Raw genomic sequence first — 9,583 nt, forward strand, 5'->3', positions numbered from 1 at the left:
AGTGCCATGCTCTCAAAGAACTCTGCTTAAATTGATTTGGAGAACCAGGGCCTTGGACACTTCTGAAGGTGTGCATGACTCTGTTACAAATAGCACACCAGAGACTTTATTTCTCTAATGAACATTGTTATTCAAACTCCTGTTTCATTGGGAAGATGGCTAAAGTTGTAAAACTGAACTAGATGAAACCCAGCTTGCACTTAGTTGGCACTTAAGTTTAATCAAAAAGTAGATTGTATACCTTCTACCTGCACTGTGATTTGAGAATTATTTCAACAAACCTCAGCAAGAAAGGAGTCAGGATTCATGATAGAATGTGGAAAGAGTTCGTCTGAGAGAATTTCAGTTATTTAAATGCTTTCAAAAGGGCTAGTCTTAAACAAAATTCACAGTTAGGGTGCTCGGAGAACTGGCTGTCTAGGCTCTGAGCTTTTAGTTGATGAAGTGTAAGAAGGCTGGAAAAGGTCACCAGAAGAGCTTGTCTTCCAGAGGCAGAAAAGAAAGGTAGCAAGTGAATTCCAGAGCACTCAGAGGTCCCTGACAATAAATAAATAAATAAAATGCTAATAGTTAGCCAGGCTGACAAACAGCAGTCAGTACTAGGTTTATTGAGAACAAATCATATGAAACCAACCTAATTTAGCTTTTTGTGGCAAGGCAGCCAGCCTTGTATAAATCCTTCTCTCCTGTGCATGTATGTTAGCAGAAGCATCACAAAGAAACTCTCTCTCACTCTGTTTCATTGTCTTGCAGTATTTCTCAGTCCTTTCAGAGAACAGGATTTAATCCAATGCTTCAGCTTTTTCTTTTTAGATTGAAATCCTTCTAAAGGGTTGCTTGGCATGTATGAACTCAACCAACCCGGTGCTTCAAGAGGTCAAAGGGCACCTTTGTCCTGTATGTTGGAGCTAAATTATTTTGCACCTATTTTTTGTGAGCAGTAGCTGGCAACTAGGTAATAGCCTTAAAGCTGAAATAAAAGAGCATTAATTTGCAGGTTGCAATTTTCCAGACCTATTAAACAAAAATCCGTCTATTTGCCCACTGCCACCTTGTCTCTGAGGGAGGCTGCCATCCCCTTCTTGTGTCATGCTGGTGTTCCTGAGGTTCCTCTTGCATTCACGTGGTTGAACAGTAACTGAATCAGCTCAGTGGTAACTGAATCAGCTCAGTGATCTCACTTAAAAAAAACCCCACTCCCTCGGTGAATTTTTCAGGCAGACCAGAAAGTTGGCCTGGCTTACCAGGTGCTCCTGGATGTCGACAGCAAGGGAGGGTTTTAGGCTGGAAGGAACCTACCTCGGAAGAAGGTGATGAAAGGGACACAATTGCACATTGTAGGAGATGCTGGAGTTCCTTGCTGATGTCATTTAAAGCACACCCTCACAGGCAACTGAGGAGCGTGGTGTGGGGATGGGAATGAGCGGTAGGAAGAGGGTGGGAAATCTTAAACCACCGTGGCTGCTGAAGAAAATTTTAAAGCAGTGTAGATAATCCTACTGGTCAATGACATTCCAGCTGGAATGTCCTCCAGGCAGCCAGGCACACATGAATTTTTGCTAGTTCAGAGCTTAGGGTAATGGCAGCTCTGCCTGCTCAGTACCCCAAGAGTCAGTTCCTTTATGGATTGGTTTGGACGTACAAAAGTTAAGCCATTAATTAAAAGGCAGGTTGGGAGACCATGCTTGGGCCTTCAGCGGAGTGCTTTTAGTTCTTGTGACTATAATAGCTGAACAAATGAGAACACAAGTTAATAAAAATCTTCTGGCTTCCTTGTAAATCTGAGAACTCTTCTTTAGAGGCAGAGAACTGAGGCACATCATCATTTGATGGAGATCACATAAGCTCCTTACTGTAGACAGTAACAGAACATAGTCTGTACTGGATGTGATCTAGTAAGAAAATTACTGGTTTGGGGCTTTAGGGAGGCTTTGCAGATTGCTTTTAACATGTCTTATTTCATGGAATTATATGCTAAAAACTGTATCAGGGCAACCACTCCTCTCCCAGACACTAAACTTTAAAGCCTGTGCAAAATAATAGCACTGCTTAGTGATCCAGCTTTGAGATTTTTTTTTTCCCCAGAGACACCTCTGCTATCTTAGAAACTAATGAACTACATTTGCTAACACTTTTCCTCTGCAAGGATGATAAAAAAGCCCTGCATTCGGGAACCTGATTGAGAAGTATTAAACAACCAACATTTTACATATATCTTGCTATCAACTCTGTTTGTGATGGTAGAGAGCCCGCACAAAGTGAAAAAAATACCAATTAAAAAAAGCCCTCAAAGATTAATCACATTTGCATTAGCAGCAGATGACTAAACACGGTTGTTTTTGTGGTACCGAGGAAAGAATGCCTAGTTTAAATTCTCATTCTCAGAGAACGGAGAAGGTGTTCTGCATGATTTCCTCAAGCTGGGTCTTGCTCTGCTTCTTGGCAGACGCCGGTCATTTTTCAGGGCACATTTTATTTTTTTTTCTCCCCCCCTGCTGGTTGGCTGTGCTGCAGGGCACCATCTCCGGGGTCATTATCAGGGGGAGGCCTCTTGTCCAGCGGGGCAGGGCTGGCTCCTCCTGCCTCCACAGAGCCAAGGGCTTAGTCTGGTCGCCCGAAATCCGCAGAGATGCCGTGCCAGAGCCGCGCTCCAGCCATCGCGCTGGTTTTACGGAGCCCGGTGGACCCGCGCCAGGTCCTTATCTGATGATCTGGCTCCATGAGAACGAGTCCCTCATGACTCACGGCCGCCTCATACCTGCTGTGCGCGGGAGAAGTGGTTTTTCAGGCTGGATCCCACAAAATCCTGGCAAATAACGCCCTGTCTCCCGTGGAGCCGCTTTCTCCCAGGAGGTACCGGATAAAAGGATGTGTGGGGCAAAGATATTGCCTGACAAATTCACACCGTGTCGTGGGACAGGTGGCAGGTGAGTCAGAGCTTTCAGTCCCCACTGCAGCCTCTTTTTATGGGATCACACTCAGAGCGTTCAGTTCATAGTGCAGCCTCTTTTATGGATCACACTCAGAGCGTTCAGTCCTAGTTGCAGCCTCTTTTATGGATCACTCAGAGTGTTCAGTCCCCACTGCGCCTCTTTTATGGGATCACATCAGAGCGTTCAGTTCCTAGTGCAGCTCTTTTATGGGATCACACTCAGAGCGTTTCAGTTCCTAGTGCATCCTCTTCTATGGGATCCACTCAGCAGCCCTTGCTGTGTGTATGGGGAAAAGAGTTGAGAATCACTTCGAAATTAAGCAGAAACAAAATTCTAGTTTTCAAACCCAAAAAGATTTACACGCAGTTACTGGAGTACAAATAACCGGCCTCAAAAAAAAAATAAAAAATTAAAATTTGGTATGTCAAACGTCAGAAAAAAGAAAAAAAAAAAACTTTTCACCAAAATGCTTTCAGATAGTTGTTTTGTTTTGCTTCGTACGTGCAAACCAGCATCTTGTAGTGGTAACAATCTTAACAATAATAAAATCTTAACACAAATCTTTAAAAAACACTGAAAAAACCCCCTTAAAAATCATAATTTCTAACTACTCTTGCCTTGCAGATGTGTTAGCAAAGCCTCTGCATATAAACTATACACAAGACTGCAAATTCTAAAATAAATTAATGACAAAAAAAAAGGATGTAAATTTTTTGCTTTGCAAAGCCCTTGTGTGAATGCCAAACTCTGTGAATAATAGTAATAAAGCGAAGCAGGTACCTAAGCAATAGCAGGATAAAAACTCTAGCGTGTCATTAAGCAGGATAAGTGAGGGAAATTATTTTAAAATATGATTTTCAAAAATAGGTCTCCGTCAATAAAGTTCTCATCCATTGGGTCTGCCCCTGCAGCTGATTTTGCCTTCCCAAAATGTATTTAACAGACTCACACGCAGCTGTGGGAATTTGGGACTTGGAGGTCATGTTCTTGCCCAGCTAGTGCAGTCTCACAGCTCGAGTAAAAATCTATAATGCCGTGTCTAAATCTGTCATGTGAACCCCTGAATGGCCTTGGTGCAAATTAACCTTGGTACCCTGCAGTGCAGCTTGCACTGGAGGCACCAACCTCCCCAACCGGGCAGGCATGGGAACAAATGGTTGGACTATGGATTAGAGACTTCTGGTAAGCTATGTGTAAAAGATCTGGGAAGGACTCCTCTGTGTTTCTGGTTGACTAATACTTTCCATTATAAGGACTCTTTAGTTCGGGAAGCATTAACACCTCGGTTGTTTGTTGCAGGCCTTTGATATTTAGCAGGGGAAATCCCAGAGGCTATAGTGGTACTATTCATTGCCCAGAGAAACGTGAGTCAGTTTTCCCTGCGCTGTAAAGTATTAAAAATGCTGGCTCTCCTGGTTCCTGCACAAGAGGCAGATATTAAAATCAGGCTGCCACCCACATCTGTCTGGCTGCCCCACCGCTCGAATGGCTCAACAGCCCTTGAAACATCACCTGAATCGCCACGACTTAGGGCCCAGCACATGTAATAAGATTAAAACCCGGGCACAAAGGTCTCCGCCGACTGCAAAGCAGGAGCTTTCGAGGCAGCGGCACGGGTGGAAGGAGATTTTTGCCTCGTTTAATCTGACTATATTTAGACGGCTTTAAAACTCCTTTGCGTCTCTCTGGCCAGGTTTGCTAAACACGACAGACAGACTGGAGTAGGTTGTGAGGCTGAAGCAGCGGTGAGCACGTGTGATAAGTGGTATAGAAATCCTGAAGTCACGCTGTGAGCATCTTTAACCGTTTTATTTAGACACACCTTCTTTTTTAATTTCAAATTTATTCATTTAAGGATAGACTGTAACTTAAAAGTCCACTCTAGAAGAAGACTCTAATACTACATTCTTGAAATAATTTGAAAGTCATAAGCAAAGCTAAGAACTTGCCAAAATTGTAATTTCCTGATATACCATCTCACAACCTGTTATCTAAGTCTAATAAATAATGTGGTGGACTAATATAAAATGGGATATTTTACCTACCAGTTCAAACTCTTTGTCTTGGCATCAGCTCAACACTTCTCCCATGGGCTATATTTTTGAAATAAATAAATATGCTATATTTAGAATATATAGAACTTAAAAGTTTCTTCTCCAAAATGAAACATCATATAAGGAATATAAATGGCTATAAATTAAAGTACGTTATGTGCATAATGTTGTGTTTGTCTTGCATATATTCTCTAAGCACATCAGAATAATTTAACAAGAAAGCTGAGAAACCACAGTGTTGTAAAAGATTTGACAAGGATAAAAGTGAAAACTTTAAGACATATTTTGTTTAAAAAAGCAAGCCTCTTCGGAGAGTAAAAAAAAAAATTGATTTATTCACAGTAAAAATCCAATAGAACCTGTGTTTCTAGCAATATCTCTGATTCCCAAGCCCAGATCCATTCCTACTGGGGTTTTCCATCGTGTTGGTTGGTGTTGCTCCATCAGCTTCAGTGGAAGTACAACAGGTTCCAAACAGCCTGAAGTTCAGCCCAGACTGGCTCTTGCCAGAGAAGTCCCTGTTTCCACCAGAACATTTTCTCCAGTAGCTGGTGACTGTGGCTGAAGCTCATTCAAGTGTCCCCTCTTCCTTCCAAAGCATTTTGACTTGGTCAAGACTTACTTGTTACCATCTGGGGATCCTGACCCCAACCCACAGCAGTTACATCCAAACTCTGATGGCTTCACTGTCATCTTTATATCTAAGGGAATGCAATTGAAAATAATGAAAATATAAGTTGCACGCGTATGCATTTGCAGCAGAAAATAAGAATAATCTAAATTAGATTGCCAAAACTGATAATGTCAGCAATTAAAAGTTGAATTAGATTGCTTTATACTATGTGGCACTCAAACAAAGACACTCTGTGTGAAGGAACACCTGCATGAGAGTTCCAGTAAGTAGTTTTTATCAAATACACATCACATAACAGAAAAAAAGAGGTACCTATTTATTAATATTTAATTTGTTGGGCTCTTTTGTCCCAAAATGTCTGTCTTATTTATACTAAAGCTGTTCCTATATTTACATACTCTCTTTGGGTGGATACAAACTTGTAGGGTTAAAAAATTTCTTCCGACAGTCAAGGCTACAAGTTTTCACAGTGGAAAAAGCAATAAAAGCAAAAAGACCTTTTATTTCCTTGGTTTAGCCATCTTTAGACTAAGTTTTCCTCACCATGATAGCGAAACTTTAGTAGCAAATTGTTTCACACTCAGAATGCCTAAAATGCAATCAAACTTAAGAGAGCTTTTAATTAAATATTTGCAGCTCTTAAACAAAATGTTTTAGGAAAAAATACTTTATGGTCTGTACAAGAATCATCTGGTAACGCACCTGGAATGAGAATGATTGTGAGATTATGAACTTTTCGAAGATGTCAGGTCAATGAATAACTCCAGGATAAACGCTTCTGAAAGATGTGGTATTTATATTTCAGAATGCCATTATTCTTGGGAAAAATGGCTGTTAGAGTCATGGAAGGCTTTCAAGTGTATATGACAAAAATTAATCCTTTGTTGAAAAAGGGAAAACCACAATAAGTAGCTGAAAACCTTTTTGAAGTCAGCTTCCTAAAACGTTTCCTATTTGAGGTTGTTAGAACTTGTCTGATTGAGGAACCCCAGTGGAAATCCTCTGCATTGACCATCAGTGCTGGAGATATCTCCAAGAGCAGTGTGACACACAACTCCCTAAAATTATTCATTTTACAACACAGCAGTGATTGCAGCTCAGAAAAGCTGAAGAAACAGGCAACAAGCATCCATAATTATAGCAACTCAAAATGAACTTTAATGTGTGACCACACTCACCCAACTAAAAGCTTTTCTATTTTCAAGTAACATATTAGTTCTAAGGGAGTATGAACATGAGGAGAAAAGTGACATGAGGTTTTAATCCCTGCAGTATTTTGCTGTTGAGATTAGAATTGGCATGTGGTTTATTTCTTTTAAAAAAAAAAAAAAAAAGAAAAAAAAGGGAGGGGGAGAGAGTTGGAGATGGTTTAAGACTCTGAGTATGCAACTGCATGTACCTATAGGAAGCACTCCAGACCTATAGATGAGGGGGAATCAGGCATTTGCATAATGATTACCAGAGCCCTAGAAATGTGTGCAAATAAATACCTGATTTGGTGCAAAAAATAGAACATTTCCTTAATTGGCGTGAAACTAAACGCACGTAAATTTGAAACTTTGGTCTCATTTACAGAAATATGTTTTACCCTGCTGTTTAATATACTCCCCACATGCACTCTCTTGCAGTGCTGTCTCCAAAGTCAGAGAAGTCCGTGAAATAAAACCACATCCTTCAACATCACAGCTGTAGGCACCTGATATCACTGTGTGTCGACATGTTTATGCAGATCAGAGGCACTCTTAAAACTGAAAACAAGGCAAAACAAATAACAGATATAATAGTACGAGGAGCAGCTGTGGTTAATGTTTAGGACTGGAGGTAGAAATTTTTGGCTCTGGCAATAACAAGTGAAAGCAGAATATGTGTAAATTGCTTCTCTACCTCAATTTTACCACCTGTGGAAAGGGGATAGTGCAGACATCTCTTTGATGTGCTCTGGATTTCATTTCCATTTCCCTCTTTCTTCCCACACATCCACACCGTGCCCAATCTGGGTGATTTTCCACAACTTATCACCCCCTTTTTTTATGTTCACTTAGAGAAAATTCTCGTCCACTGTCAAGCAGCGCTTCATCCTCTCTGGTCTAGAAATTCCAATATTTCCTTCTGTCACCCACAAATTGAACTGAAAGTGCTTAAATATTTTCGCCCACTTCCAGCATCCACAGGCCAAAGCTCTCATCTTCTCAGCAAGTTTAAACATAATTTGCCAGTGCTATATATTGCAACTTGGTCCACCAAATCACAATGCCATGAGCCTTAAGTTTTTCACCTGCTGTCACAGAGGGGACAACGGAAAGGATGTTCTTGTGCTGTCAGGAATGGATGGTGTTTGGCTTTCAGTGAAGAGGCCCTTGTGCCCACCATATCACAAAGGGCACATGTAACATGGTTAACTGGAAAGGATAATAGAAGAAAAAAAAACCCCTGCTTTCGTTCTATGTTGTCTGCTCTCATATTAGGACAAAAAAAAATTAAAATATCATATTAAAAATTACCGTATTTTAATATAGTGGGGAATAAATATACAGAGAAAGAACGAGATCAGAATGGAATGCAGATACAATAAAGGGTGTTGTGAAAATGGTCAAATAGAGCATTTCAGATTACTTCCAGAAAATAGATGGTAAGTGAAACAGACCTGGAGGATCGTGTTCACTCTCTGGCCCCTCACAAAAAGGATGATTGTTGTTTACCGTGGCACTTTTGGGGGGATTTCTAACAGGTGACGTTTTCTGGAGGCCTTCGACAGATGAGCACTGGCAAATCTACTTTTAAGAGTTTAAGTATTACCACTCTTAAAAAAAGTGGCAGAGAAAGAGTGTCTGCTCTCCACCTCCCCCGTTTCACATTGGGATCTATTTGCCTGGGGCAAAGCCATGCTCGGTGCTTGCTCAGCTGCCAGACTTGAGCTTGCAGTGGCTGAGACACAGGTTTGCTCTCTGGCAGCCTGGAGCTGGGAGAACCTCTGGCAGACGGGCAGGAAGGCTGTAACAATTTAATGCTGAACAAATGCTGCTCTGTGCCGCTGAATCAGCAACCGGATGAATTCCTGCAGCAGAAGAGTCTCCATGAGAAGTTTGAATTTAGCAGAACCTGGTTTATTTGAATTTGATGCCATGCATTATTTTGTAATCAGCCCAGTGTTTTAAAAATGTCCAGGGAACAAACATGCAGTTGAAGTGCTAATGTTTTCTCAAGAAAAGGAAGCAAATATAACGCACTGTAACTCTTCTGGAATCACTCCTTGCACAGGCACTTTTCCTTGTAGTTTGTCCTAGACCAGGAATTTTTTTTTTTTTTTAACTCCCTAAATTCATGTGGAAAACTAGTCTGGAATAATTTAATCTGCAGAACTGCATCAGTGAATCTCATCAGTCTCTCGAAATGGGAGCATCCAACAATTTGTTAGCGTGTAAATACGTCCACGTAGGGAGCGATTTCAGAATATCTTCAGCATTTGCATTCACATCACAGCTTATTTCAGCATCAATTCTTGTAGGTAAGCAGGCTCTTTAAAAGACAGTTTCAATGTTTATCAGAGAGCTGTTACACAATGCACTGGGGTAGGAGTAGGAGAGTGTCATGTCTGCACTGGCAGTCTGCACCAACATGCAGACGTGTGCTGCCAGGATTTTTAAAGAAGGCTGAATGATGGGGTAGGGATGAAACTGGCTTTAATATCTGAAGGGATTTGGGTTGTGCCTGAGCATTTGGACCCCAGGATGCTCCCAGCTCCCTCAGCCAGTTCACAGGGCAGCTGGCTCACTGTGGGTTGCTGGGCCACGACACAGGTTCATGTAATCCTTGCTCCTGGTCCAGCCACCTTGTGATTTTCCCTGGCTATGCAAGCAGAACACAGGCAGAATTAGCAGGGGACAAGGACAGCCAGGCACACTGTACAGTTCACAAGTGATCAGAAGGAAATAGTTCAGTTAGCCATGGGTTTATTTAATATA

Source organism: Chiroxiphia lanceolata, chromosome 2, assembly GCF_009829145.1.
Source record: "Chiroxiphia lanceolata isolate bChiLan1 chromosome 2, bChiLan1.pri, whole genome shotgun sequence".
NCBI classification, from domain to species: Eukaryota; Metazoa; Chordata; class Aves; order Passeriformes; family Pipridae; genus Chiroxiphia; species Chiroxiphia lanceolata.